This window comes from Thermobia domestica, chromosome 15 (genome assembly GCF_964235325.1).
Source record: "Thermobia domestica chromosome 15, izTheDome1.hap1.1, whole genome shotgun sequence".
Lineage (NCBI taxonomy): Eukaryota > Metazoa > Arthropoda > Insecta > Zygentoma > Lepismatidae > Thermobia > Thermobia domestica.
The window spans coordinates 171,585,152-171,598,512 of NC_137468.1; the positions used below are offsets into that span (position 1 = coordinate 171,585,152).

At 36.7% G+C, this 13,361-nt stretch overlaps 1 protein-coding gene across 3 annotated transcripts in view; it reads left to right on the forward strand.

Annotated features, from left to right (window-relative positions):
• LOC145671359 (dnaJ homolog subfamily B member 6-like) overlaps positions 1–13,361 on the forward strand; it is a 169,085-nt gene that overhangs the window by 17,332 nt on the left and 138,392 nt on the right. The window contains exon 1 of one of the 3 annotated variants that reach the window (XM_081740420.1): positions 4,685–4,836. The exons of the other annotated variants lie outside the window; for them this stretch is intronic. The gene's annotated coding sequence lies outside the window, so the exon portion shown is untranslated. Of the gene's footprint in view, positions 1–4,684; positions 4,837–13,361 lie in introns of those variants that run through there. 3 annotated transcript variants of the gene reach the window in all.

Sequence of the window (13,361 nt, forward strand, 5' to 3'; positions counted from 1 at the left end):
TGTGAGTGGGCCTTTATCGCCTGTTCGATCCATGCGTAATGAATTGTCCCACACAATATTATCCTTGTGAAATAATTGTATTGTTATGGAATATATTTGCGATCCTGTATTGTAGTTCAGTGAGATGCAATATATTACAGCAACATTGTAGAACGTAATATATATAAATTGCAATTGGAATAGGCGAATTTTGTAATTAAGCAGATTAGTATAAGAGAATTAATTTATACTATTGTACAGAATAAAAATATCCATTTATCAACGCCCAAGCCATACCGCTTCTATAGCTAGAAATGTGGAATTTGGACAGAATATTGTGCAAGTAGTCCCGCATTCGATTCCTGTGGAGACACGATCCAAAAATTTGTAAGTTTTTTTTTTCAGGCCAGCCATGCTGACTGATTTTTCCTGGGTTTTCCTCATTCACAACAGGCAAATCCCGGGATGGTACCTAAGATAAGGGCCCCAAGCCACTTCCTTTTGCTCCCATTCCTTTCTCCCTCTCCAATTCCCTGGGCAGTGTGGTCGTCGAGGGACGTCATCCTTCGTATGTGTGACGGGGAAGTCCATTGACGACGAAAGCCCAAAAATCTAATTCCTAATCCTTGGAAAAATATTAGTTTTCTCACGGAAACAAGGGGTAAAAAAAAAAAAAAAAAAAAGGGAGCTTCAGGGTTTGTGGCAACAATAGAATTCACAAATCCCTAAATTAAGGAGATGAAACTTGGCATATAAGAAGCTTGTCATTAAAAATAGCTGTTCATCGTTTTCGAAAATTCCGCTGTTAAAGGAGTGTGTGTGTGGGTGGGGGTGGGGTGTCTCTAATACAAAAAATTCCCACTTTTTGAATTCAAAAAATGCCCAATGTCAGGATTCGCGTAAGTAGATGATAATAAATTCGGTATTTGTGAAATTCGTTATATAAAATCTTGACTAAAAAGTAAGGGAATACGTGTTTCAGCGTCTTCTTAAATTCCACTTGGAAAAGGTCAATTTCTACCGTATTGAAATTTCTGGTTTTATATTTATTAAGTTACTATCGTCAACTAACCGTTTCACTGCCTTAAAATAAGAAAAAAATGTAATATGTTCAGTTAGCCAGTCACGTTTTATTATTAGTGAAGCGCTCTCTGATAATGTTTTTTGTCTTGCATTCTTCAAACAGAACATGTAAATTTTCGGGATTTCCAACTCGAGACATTGCCACATAATGTTGGTCGTGTGAGAAGCAAGGGGTTCTCTCCCCGTCTCCGAAGTTGCGGGGTTCAATTTAGATTTAAACGGCATCAGTAGTGTCACTGTTCATCTCAGCGACCCCGAGAACTATGTATTCGAAACTAGTATCGGTCATTTTCGATCACTTTTAAATATCTCTCCCCACCCCTAAGTTTCCCCATCAAAGTGAAATGAGAAAAACTTCATCTACGTTGAAAATTTGATCGAGATCGGTCGGGTGGTTCAAGAGGTTAATAGATACTCTTACCGCACGAAGTTCGAGCATTTCTACTAATTATTATAGGTAAAGTAATCCACCTATAATGGACTAGGTTCTTCAACAGGTACAGTTTTTAAACGTAACACGAAACATTTAACATTCTTTTGCGGATTTCCTAACACAAAGAATTAGGTTTTTGGTTATGGAGAGGATTTGTTGATGTGTAGGGCATTAAACAGGTTCGCGTGTAACAGCTTTAGTCTTTTTGTTTGTTCCTGTATGTTATGTTAGAATTGATGACCCTCATCGTCAAGTATCCCTGACAATGAGATCACACGCCTCGGGAAACAAGCACAAACATCAACTGAAAATGTGTATAAAATTCTGCTCACCAATAAACAAATTGCAGATTGGTGTTAGTACATATGTATGCATTTTTACGCTTGTATTAGGTAGATCAACCTGTCCATAAGCTTAATGTTGTTTTTTTTCTTCAGTCTTTTTCACGTGCTGAATTCGAGGTGGGGGCCACCTTAATTGGCGTGGTACCGTGGGATATGATCCGAGTTAGTTTTATTGATTGATACACGTAACTTTGGTACGTGTCGTTCGGTCTTCGATTCCTAGTAAGGATCTACTTGGATTAGGTGTCACACTTCGGTGTACAAAACCAGACGTAACAGGGCTGATAATCGATGCTTGGTCAATCAGACATCCCTAGTTGAACGTGTTAATCTGAATGGCTGTAGCACTTATTAAGCAATTTTGGGCGGAATTTTAACTTCAGAAGACGTTAAGGATCTTTAACTAACTGACTGACTCTATGGCCTATGTAACCCGGAGGTTCAATGCCGCGTTCACAAAAGCTCTCCACTGACTTCTATCCTTAGCTAACTGCATCCAGTTTCTACTTTGTATTCCGATCTCTGCGAGATCCATCTTAATATTGTCCTCCCATCTGCGCCTAGGTCTTCCTAATGGTCGTTTTCCGATTGGTCTTCCAGTCAAGACTTTGAAAGCGTTTCTACTTTCTTCCATTCTAGCTACATGACCCGTCCACCTAAGCCTTCTAGACTTGACGACCCTAACAATGTTGGGCAAACCGTATAAATTATGTAGTTCCTCGTTATGAAGTTTCCGCCATTCCCGTTCCTCTTGGGTCCGAATATTCGTCTCAGGATCTTGTTCTCAAATACTTTCAGTCTATGTTCTTCCCTCAGAGTAAGCGACCATGTTTCGCAACCATACAGAAAACAGGCATGATTATCGTTTTGTATATTTTAAGTTTCAGATTACTCGACAGAATTCGCGACAACAAGAGATTTTGAACCGAATAGTAACACGAATTCCCTGTTTTTAGTCGACATTTAATTTCTTCGTGAATATGATTTTCCTCTGTTAATACTGATCCTAGATATTTGAAACTATCCACTTTATCAAAAGTATTATTTAATACTTTATCGCATCCATAATTTGCTGTATTACGGTCCCGACGCACTTCTATGTGTTTAGTTTTCTCTGCATTTACTTCTAAACTCATGTCCCTGCAAGCGTTTAATAAGATCCCTGCATTCCTTTCTATTGTTCTCCTCGGGTTCGATTCCCGGCAGGAGCTCATGTGGTTCGGATTCCACGTTAATCAGTAGGTCCACGTCTCATATAGCCTCGCTGCTGAACGGGACGTTAAACTCAAAATCAACTCAACTCTATTGTTCTCCTATCATCCCCTATTAAATTTACATCATCGGCATATGCCATAACTTGATGAATACCGTTCAACTCTAGGCCCTGGTTGCTATCTTTGATTTTCACTACAGCGAAATTAAACTACCGCTTATTTTAGAGTTTTTCTGTAATGTCTTCAAAACAAACAAAAATATTCGTAAAGCAAAAACGTAGTGCACTAGACAATATTATTTTGCATATGATACTGTCATCACAACTCATCTATCTGCTTTCGATTTGCAACTGTAGATAGATTTAGCATTTTTTGCGGGTTCTTTAAATAGCGGCATACCAAAAGCAGATAGGTAAATTGTGATAAAGGTATCACAACCAAAATCGCATTGTTTAGTTCACTACGTTTCTGCTTTTTCGAATATTTTTATTTGTTTTGAAGATATTACAGATAAACTCTAAAATTAGCGGTAGTTTAATTTCGCTGTAGTGAAGATTCTTAACTACTTCCATTCCTAAAACGAGTAAAGCCCCTATTCTCTAAAGCAGCGTTTGTTAACCTTTTTCAAGTGGGACATTTTTTTTATTAGAATTCTACGGATCACTCCCACTCATATCTCCTTTATAAACGATATTATAATTTTCGAAGTGTTGTGATCATGTACCAGTATATTTACAGGTAAAAACAGCATTAATAAAATTTCCAACAATGTTTTATAATAATGCATCTATGTAAGCTGCCAGAATTTGCATAATCTGGTGACAATTATATTTGAGATTGTCAAGTCAAGGTCGCCCATCAGGTGGGGCAAGGTAAGGCGCTCGCCCCCTACAGGAAATTGTACTTCAGAATATCGAAAATCCAATAGAATTTTTACATTAGTTGCAGCAAAATTTGAAACTATTTTTGAAACTTTGCTTATACTTGTCCTACCCCCCCTGGAAACTACAACATGGGCGCCCTTGTTGTTAGCTATAGTGTATGATACACAGTAAGCTTTTTTTTTTTTTTTTTTTTGACTCATAACTCGAATAGCAGAATTGCATCACGATACTGAATCAAAATTGAAAATATTATAGGCTACTTCATTGCGAGTTGAATGGAATATTATGCGTCAAAAGCACAATATTCTCACCATGTAATTATCCACGGACATATCACTAAGTCTTAAGGCATAGATAAATAAATTATTGTCTTTCAAAGTTATTAGGGAAAATACCCCCCCTTTTTTGTAAAAAAAAAATTCTGTATAATTTCCGTAATACTATAGTTTCTGCTTGGCCTGTTTCCTTATTGATTTTGCAGTGATTAAAGTATAGGCTTACTTTCTAAATCTGAAACTTCGTAGGCTAACTATATGGATTGTGTGAAGAATAAGAATAGTTCCTGAGCGTTTGATGTTTATTCCAAGTATATGCGGAGAGAAACATGTAATAAAAAGCTTTGTTCCCGACTTCATGATCTTGTCCTAATCGCGCGTGTGGGATTTTATGCCGAACGCAGCATGTGGTATCCCATCGTATTGTGCAGCTGACGATATCAACACTTACGTCACAAGTCCAGTGGATTTTAGTACCTTATAGAGCATGCGCACGGGCGTCGGCGGGAGGAGCTCGGTCATTGGGATCTCTGTGTGGTTGGTGGCAAGCATGGTTGCCAATCCAGTGGCTTTTGTAACACATTTTGTGGTGTAAAGGAAACTCATTACCACAATTTGAAACAGGTAGTATTTTGAAAGATTTTTTAAGGTTTATTTAACCCATTAATTATAGTGAAAGGGTGGTGGTATCGTAGGGGTTTTGTCCTTCTTTGTTTTGTAATTATTATTATTTGGAAATTAAACTCTCTTCTTGAAATTCACCGTTGCTGTTATAATTATTCGGTGTATTTGAGGGGATTTATGAATATGATATCCAGTCAATTTGGATGTAATATTTTAAGCAACATATACATGTTGTTAGGATTGTAAAAGCCCCAAATGTCATGACATGAGCAGTACTCAGTGTATGGTGGATAACGTCGTGTGCGTGACTTTTTTTTCTTGGGTTATTCCGTTTTCCCCTCACTTGTTCTCTCAAACCTTCCGTGATTTGACTAGTATATCTCATCTATCAAAATGTTGATCCATGTCCCCCCCCCCCTTTTTCAATATTTGTGTAGTTCTGCCACGAACAATCCATTTTGACTGCTTAAAGGACATAGAATTCAGTTGAATTTCGTAAGCCACATTTTTCAACACATTATTTGTGAGTATTTTAATGTATGATACTTGAAACAACTAATATGGGTAATAGTATACATGAGAACCCCCTGATCTGCGTTTCTTCTGTGTTCTATTACCATTTCTATATGAAATACCATAAATTTTCTACGTAGTGCAATAGTAAGAAGTATCCATGTGCACAAGACATGCGATATACGTTAAATCCCCCCCCCCCACACACACACGTAGTCATAGATAAAGTACAAGGGCACTACACATGCAGATATAAAGCACAGGTACGCAAGGGTGGATAACTTAACGAAATGTGCAATATTTACAATTTGTTATCTGTTACGGTTACTATTTTGTAACCCATTTCTGCACCTAGTTAATAACGTTATTGGTCAGTGTAACTTTTAAAATGGTACGCTCTGAATTATGTTACGCTGAGTAACGTTACTCAATGGAACATTCTGCATTTTGGTATTGTAGTTACGGTCACCAAGGGATTAGCGTTACTCGAAATACCCACGTATGTCGTACCTGCTTGAGATTGTTAAGATAAAACTGGTTCCACTGAATACCAGTTCTCTCTCGAACCCAAAGGGTTTTGTTCCTTGATTTTAGCGATATGAAACGTATTGAAATTCTGCAGAACATTTTTGTGTAAGTATACATATTTTTGTTATGATGAGTACCATTTCTATGTTTCTCTTTTCTTTATCGGTTACCTTTTGTACCTGTATTTCATCTTCTTCAATTCTGATGATCTTGGAGTTACGCTTGAGTAACGTTTAAACATCCTTGGCGACAGGGAGTCTAAGGTTGGCTTTAAAAGAATCTCCATTATACTAGTAAATAAATTCCACGTTTTTCAGTCTGTTTTCTTTTTCCTTATACTTAAGATTCAGTAAACACCTTAGGCCAGCGTTTCCCAACCGGTGTGCCGCGGCACACTGGTGTGCCGCGAATGGGCCGCTGGTGTGCCGCGAAAAAATCGAAACAAATTATTAATTCTATACGAACCAAATTGCAAGACAGGGGAAAATGTATATTTATATTTCACATTACTATGAACCTCTACTATAAACCTACAATTTTAAATTTCATACTGTGTTACTTTTCTGTACATTTTTAATGTTGTAAAACGTATTTATCATTGTCATGACCATTATTACTTCTTTGTTGTTGCAGACTATTTCGTAACTTGAAATTTTAACATATCATTCAATAAATTCAACAAAGCAAGCATGCATACAAATTACCTACATTTGTGTTTTAAAAGTATAGGAGATTTGTTTATTTGTTCGTTATTTAGTGATCTTCCCTTTTAGTTAGAGGTTAGATACAGTTTTCGAAAGAGAAAGTGGATTTTTAAAAACCCGAGTCCTATATTTCATTGCTATTGTTTTCTATTTTAAAATTAGAATTAAAAATAAGTATAATTATTTAGCACGGGGGAAAATCAGTGATCGAGCTTTCTTCTCTGTAAGAAGGAAATTAGTAATCACATTAAAATACCACGGTAATTATATATATATATATATATATATATATATATATATATATATATATATATATATATATATATATATATATATATATATATATATGGGTGTGCCGCGAGAATTCAAGTTACACCTGTAGTGTGCCGCAAGTTGAAAAAGGTTGGGAAACGCTGCCTTAAGCCCTCAGGTACATGTCCTTTGAGAATAGCATTACTTTGATTGCTCTGTATTTAAAAAGAGGAAAAAGAGAAATGATCAAAGAGTGAAGTTTTTAATGTAAGCTTATTGATAAGATTTTTACTTCTTGTGATGACACTGCCGATAGTTGAGTTGATTTGGAGTTTAACGTCCTTTTCGGCAGCGAGGCTTTATGAGACGGGACCTACTGATTAACATGGAATCGAAACCACATGTGCTCACGCCGGGAATCGAACCCGGGTCTTCCAGGCGAAAGGTGCGTACGCTAAGCGCTTAGGCATGAAGGAGTTCACTGCCGGTAGTCACCATATATGTTTATTTTACAACAGTCTTGCACTGACCAATGTGGTTGAAGATCGAGCTCACTTCCCAACAAGGATCGAACCCGGAGCTACATTCACCAAAGTTACACATATACTGGCCCCCAGGGAAGCAGGAAGGACATTTCATTTGCTTGCAAACAATTTTGTTTATAAATCAAATACATATCAGACATCAGTGGCGTAGCGAGAAACTCATCAAGGGGGACCAACACACAAGATTTTGTAGAAAGGATCTTCTGAAGGGTGCACCAATAACTACCAGTATTTTTGTAAAAAAAAAAAAAAATCTGCCAGAGAAAGAAAATTGTCAAAAAGTGCTACCCATTCAGAAGAATATTTTCTTCTCATGTGAATGTTTTGACTTCTCATGGCAATATGGTAATCTACAGTTTATTCTGTCTCTTTTTCTCCCTTTGATTTTTAATGTTCATTGTATTGTTTAAATGCTTATAAGTTAACTTGCGAGAAAGTGTCATAGTCGAAGGTTGTACTACTTGTAGAACTGATATTAAAAAGTAAATAAAAGAATTATCATGGAAACAATTTTTTCATGTTGTATTCAGAAAACAAACATAGGGTTCTTGCGGTTCTAAATTGCGGTTCTGAAATTAATATATCGCAGGCATTCGTTGATATAGTAGCCTACATGTTGGTTTTCACCAGGTACATTCGTCAAGTGTCCCCTCGAGATTCGTGTAAAATTGCTTTAAATACAAAGTTCTCTGCTGTCTAATGTGTATTGTACTAAATTTAGCTGCCCATGCTGGTAATTGGCATATTTATGGGTCTTCATATATCCGGAATTCTATCATACACTACCATAACGCTCGGACACAAAATTCATTTTAGTTTCTTTAGATGTTACTCACTGGACATGAATATGGGCATATGAAAAGCAAATTGGATCAAGTACTGCTTCTGACACATGTTACCCATCCCGGCCGCCATCTTAGATCTGCCATATTAGATTTTACTTTTGGTTTTTCAAATGGAAATAGGTGCAAGTGTTACATCGGACATTTACGTTTACATTCACTGGTGTAATGTATTTTACCGTAGCTTGTACCATTTGGAAGGTATTACATGTTCATTTCCTCCAGCCACTTTGCGAATAGACATTGCAGGTTAATATCAGTTACGCTTACGTTTTTGGTGTTGACAAATCAAAACAATTTCTAACTGGTAAACTCCTTACAACATAGGTGTCATAATCTTATTACATTTCCATGAGTGATTGTTATTACTTCCATGTTATACTATAATAAGGAAGTATTGTATTACTGTCAAAATGCCTAATGTAGATCCAGATACGGCCAGGTTTGGGTGAAGACCTACCATTTCCGTATTGACATCTGTGTGTCTGCATGTATATAAGTTCAGAGAATATTTCATCAACGATAACACATAAAAGATTGCATATACACACGGGGCCCTGCACAACTTTCTATTTGGTTCAATATGAAGTGCTTGACATTTAATGGTATATACAAGCTACGATAAAACTCAGTACACCAATGAAATTCCGAGAAAAGTTTACATTAATTTGATGTATCATTTGAACCTATTGCCATTTGAAAAACCGAAAGTTAAATCCAAGATGGCGGCCTAGGTGGGTAACATATGTCAGAGAAGGAGTACTTGATTCAATTTGTTCCGCATGTCCAGTGAAATCTAAAGAAACTAAAAGCAACTTTGTGTCCGAGTGTTATAGTAGTGTATGATTGAATTCCGGATATATGAAGGCCCATAAATATGGAAATTACCGGTATGGGCCGCTTAAATTAGTACAATACACATTGGGCCACGGAGAACTTTGCATTTGAATCAATGTTACACGAATTCCGAGGGGACACTTCGCGAATGTACCTTGTCAGTCTCCGTACAACTTGGAATCGCTTAACATTAGTTTTACGGGAAGAAAAAAAGACATCATTTGGAACAACTTTCCAGTTTCGATCATCTGTATTTCCTCCTTATTTATTCGGTGTAAGGACCTCAAACTTATTTTGTTGGATCTTGCTTATCGAAAGGTTTTTAAAACTGCCTTACTGCCCCCCAAAGTCTGAAATTCAGGGTGGGGTGGGGACGGATGCCCTCCTGCCCCATTGACGCCCCTATCTAGCGGCTGTCATATGAAACTATCCCACGGCCTTTAACGTGGTTTTAGTTATACTTATTGCGGACTCTTGACTGCGAAAATATTACGTTTGGAAATAGAATTCATTTGCTGAGCAAACCTGAACCTTATTGAAAATGGACTTGGATCCATAGTGCTCTGAACGCCTCATATATTACTTTTCTTCAATGAATTATTGACTTAAAAAACAACCAATTACATAGGCTTGCAGAAAATATTCTAAAGTTAGCACAACATGAAGTGTGCTTCAAACTATCATTACTTTTCGAAAATTTATTATTTTAAGATAATTTCATTAGTATGAGTGTTCTGAAATAGTAATCAAATTTTTGCAATTAAAAATCACACCCGCCTCCATGAAACGCGATCTTAGCCCCTAAGAGCATAATTAGGAAATTTTCAGAAGCAGTAACTCCGAAATGACTTGTTCTAAGGCTAAAGTAACCGCACAAGCGTATTTCTGGTAAAGTTCTAGCCTTAAAACACGTAACATGACTCCATTTGTATTTGAAATTTTGAATTCCAATCAAAGATGGCAGCCATGATGCTTGATAGCACTATCTGATGTGTCAGACCACTTAAAAGTTTCATCATTCTCCCTCAACCCGTTCTTAACGCACAAGGGTGGTGAGGACTTTTGTTTCACCATGCATATTGATAGATTGTGTGAAATCTCCACAGTAGGTAGATTTTAAAATCTACCTAAAAAGCTAATTACAACCAAGAAAGTACTTATGAGAATCACTGGCAAGAGGGTGTAATAAAAAGGGGTTGGAATATGAAATAAGTTGAGAATTACTAATCTATACTGAAATATTCTGTACCCAGCACAGTGTTATTAATCAGGATAAAATAAATGAAAAGGTCGGTTGCTAGTAAAGAGCAAAAAGTCCTAAGAAATAAGTTATTACATGATTTTGAAACATGTTAAAAATCGTGTTTTAAACTGTTCAAAATGTTTGACATGTTTTTTTTTCGTCTGTGTTTTAAAACATGTTTAAAACGTTTTGAACATTTTTTTATGTTTTAAACACATGTTTTGTTCTATTTTTTTAAAAAATAAAACTATTTTTTCCAACCCTTGTCTGGTGCCTAAGTAATATAAAACAAAACCATGTACCAATTGGTCGCCAGGTTGGAATTTTCGATCGCCAGATCGCCAATGATGACTGAATATTTCAGTTTGGCGATAGACATTTGCATAAATTATATCTTGCAAAAAAAGAAAAAAAGAAAAAAGAAAGAAAAGGAAAAGAAAAAAGAAAAAAACTATATGATCTTGATGCTGGATTCAGACTTGAGGTTTCGTAGCGTGCCTGTAATATATAGCAAATCAATATATAGAAGTCATTACATATGCCGGCATGAAAAGGTAAGAAATATGGCGTTTGAAGCGAATAACTGACAATGTACAGGGCCAAATGAACACATTCTCACACCCAAGATTATACTTCAGCCCCTTCACCTTCCATCAAACAAAATATATTCGTAGTTCTTTAGTTGTTGTAAAGGCGAACCTGTCCTTTGCCCTGTCGCTTTGTAAAGTATAGCGTTCTTTATTCTTTGGACAATGGGCTATCTGCGCACCATATTTCGATTATATTCAGCCAGTAGTTATGGAGAAATAAAATAGAACATACAAGGCAAGCCGAGCCGAGCCTATCGCCGGCCGAGCTCGGCCATCACATGTAGTGATCTTTATTCCTTAGATGATTGGGTATTTTCGCATCAAGTTTGGTTTAAATTTAGCTGATAGTTACCGAGGAATAAAGTACTACATATGCACACACATAATTACAGTACATCTGGAGTAAAAGTACAACATCCGGTCAGCTTACGCCGGGAACTAAAAAGAAAAGTCCTAACATCAGGATCACAAATAGAACATACTATATGTAAGCGGAATCCACTTTCAACATCGCAATATTAATGGGGGGGGGGGGCTTGAGCCGGGTGATCCTCCCTGACTACGCCACTGTCAGACATGACCTACAGCTTAAGGGGATGTCTTCCCATCATCAGAGGCTTCAGAATCTTCATAAGATAACATGTAAAATTTAATTCATAAATATCTTAGAAAATACTGCATTTAGGAACTGGTAATTTTGTTGCCAAAGAGTAATACAATTCAGATGACTGTCACAATTTTGCACCTAATTACTTGGATTAATTGTAATGCATTCTTCCGTATTGAGTTACTGCAGGTAAAGAGTCAAAAGACCACTTGCAAATCTCTTGAATTACTATGGATGACATTCTTTGAAGAACAAATGCTGAGGAGGGATGTATTATGACAATTTGAAAAGTGAAACCCGTGTCTACCCCTCCAGTTTCATAATCATTTATGCCTTGAGCAGTCTCCCTTTCCACTCCCACCTCCCACTTCCCACTGATTTCCCACAACTTTACGACACAACTATCTGAATGTGCTTTTTCGGCGTAAGTTGGTATGATTCACGTGTCAACAAAATACTTCGTAGAACAAAGATAATGATCTTTGAAACCTCAGTATGGAATGTCTTTCCAATTGCTTTTCTACATCTTTTGTTGGTTGAAACGGATGGATTCTCCTTCGAAGCAGTAGCTTTAATCTCTTCCACTCACGAATGTAAACCAAAAAAAGTCTAAATGTTTCTTATATATTTGCCTATTTCTTTTGTTTTCTGGAAGGATAGATTTATTTTCATTTTATAATATTTATCACAAAAACGCACACAGTGCGATGTTTCTGTGGTTAGAACGGATTAATTGTGTGCAGGGATGACAAAAATCAAGTTTTCGTTGTAAGTTTTTTTTTTGAATAACTAGAGTTTGGTTTATCAAAACTCCATTATATATTTACCTTATTCGCGTGTGTTAGTGTGTGACAAAAATAAATAAATAAATAAATAAAGTATTTCATGGATCATCACCAAATTTGGTAAAAATACAAAGAGTCAAGAATTAGGAAGTGAGTTTGTTATGAAAATAGTCTTCTCAAACCGAAAGTGGTTTAAAGAAACCATTTCCGGTTTGATCATTGATCATCATAGATCGAAAAACGTAATACGTATTAAGATCCGGGTTTCAGTTTCGTAAGAACATATTTAATCTCTATTATTAACTCTCTAATAAAACCGGAAGTGGTTCATTCAACTATAATTTCTCGTTTCAATAAACATTGGTCTACATAGTGCAAGAGCGGTAGATGAAAGCAGTTTTCTCCATTCGAATAGCTCTCAAGTGTCTCAAAAGTGCAGTGGCGTAGTCAGGGGGGCTCACCCGCCTCAAGCTCTCCCCATTCTGCTTACATGAAGTATGTTCCATTTGTAATGTTAGAACTTTTCTTTTTAGTTTCCTTAGTAAGCATAAGGGAGCTTGTAGTTTTACTCCAGATGTAATTAAGTATGTGTCTATGTAGTACTTAATTCCTCGGTAACTACCAGCTAAATTTAAACCAAATTAGACGTACAAGTACCCAATCATCTAAGGAATAAAGATCACTACATGTGATGGCCGAGCTTGGTCGGCGATAGGCTCGGCTCGGCTTGCCTTCTATGTTCTATTTTATTTCTCCGTAACTACTGGCCAAATACCATCGAAATTTGGTGTGCAGATAGCCCATTATCCAAAGAATAAACATCTCTATACTTGGTGGCCGACTCGACAAAGGACAGGCTCGGTTCGGCTCTGTTTGTATGTTGTACTTTATTTCTCGGTAACTATTGGTCAGATTTAAATCAAATTTGGTTTCCAAGTATCGCTTAAGGAATAAAGATCATTATATATTATGTCTGGGCTCGGTCGCCGACAGTCTCGACTCGACTTGTCTTGTACGTTGTATCTTCTTTTTCAGTAACTACTGGCCGAAATATTTTAAACAGGGACGCAAGTGGAATG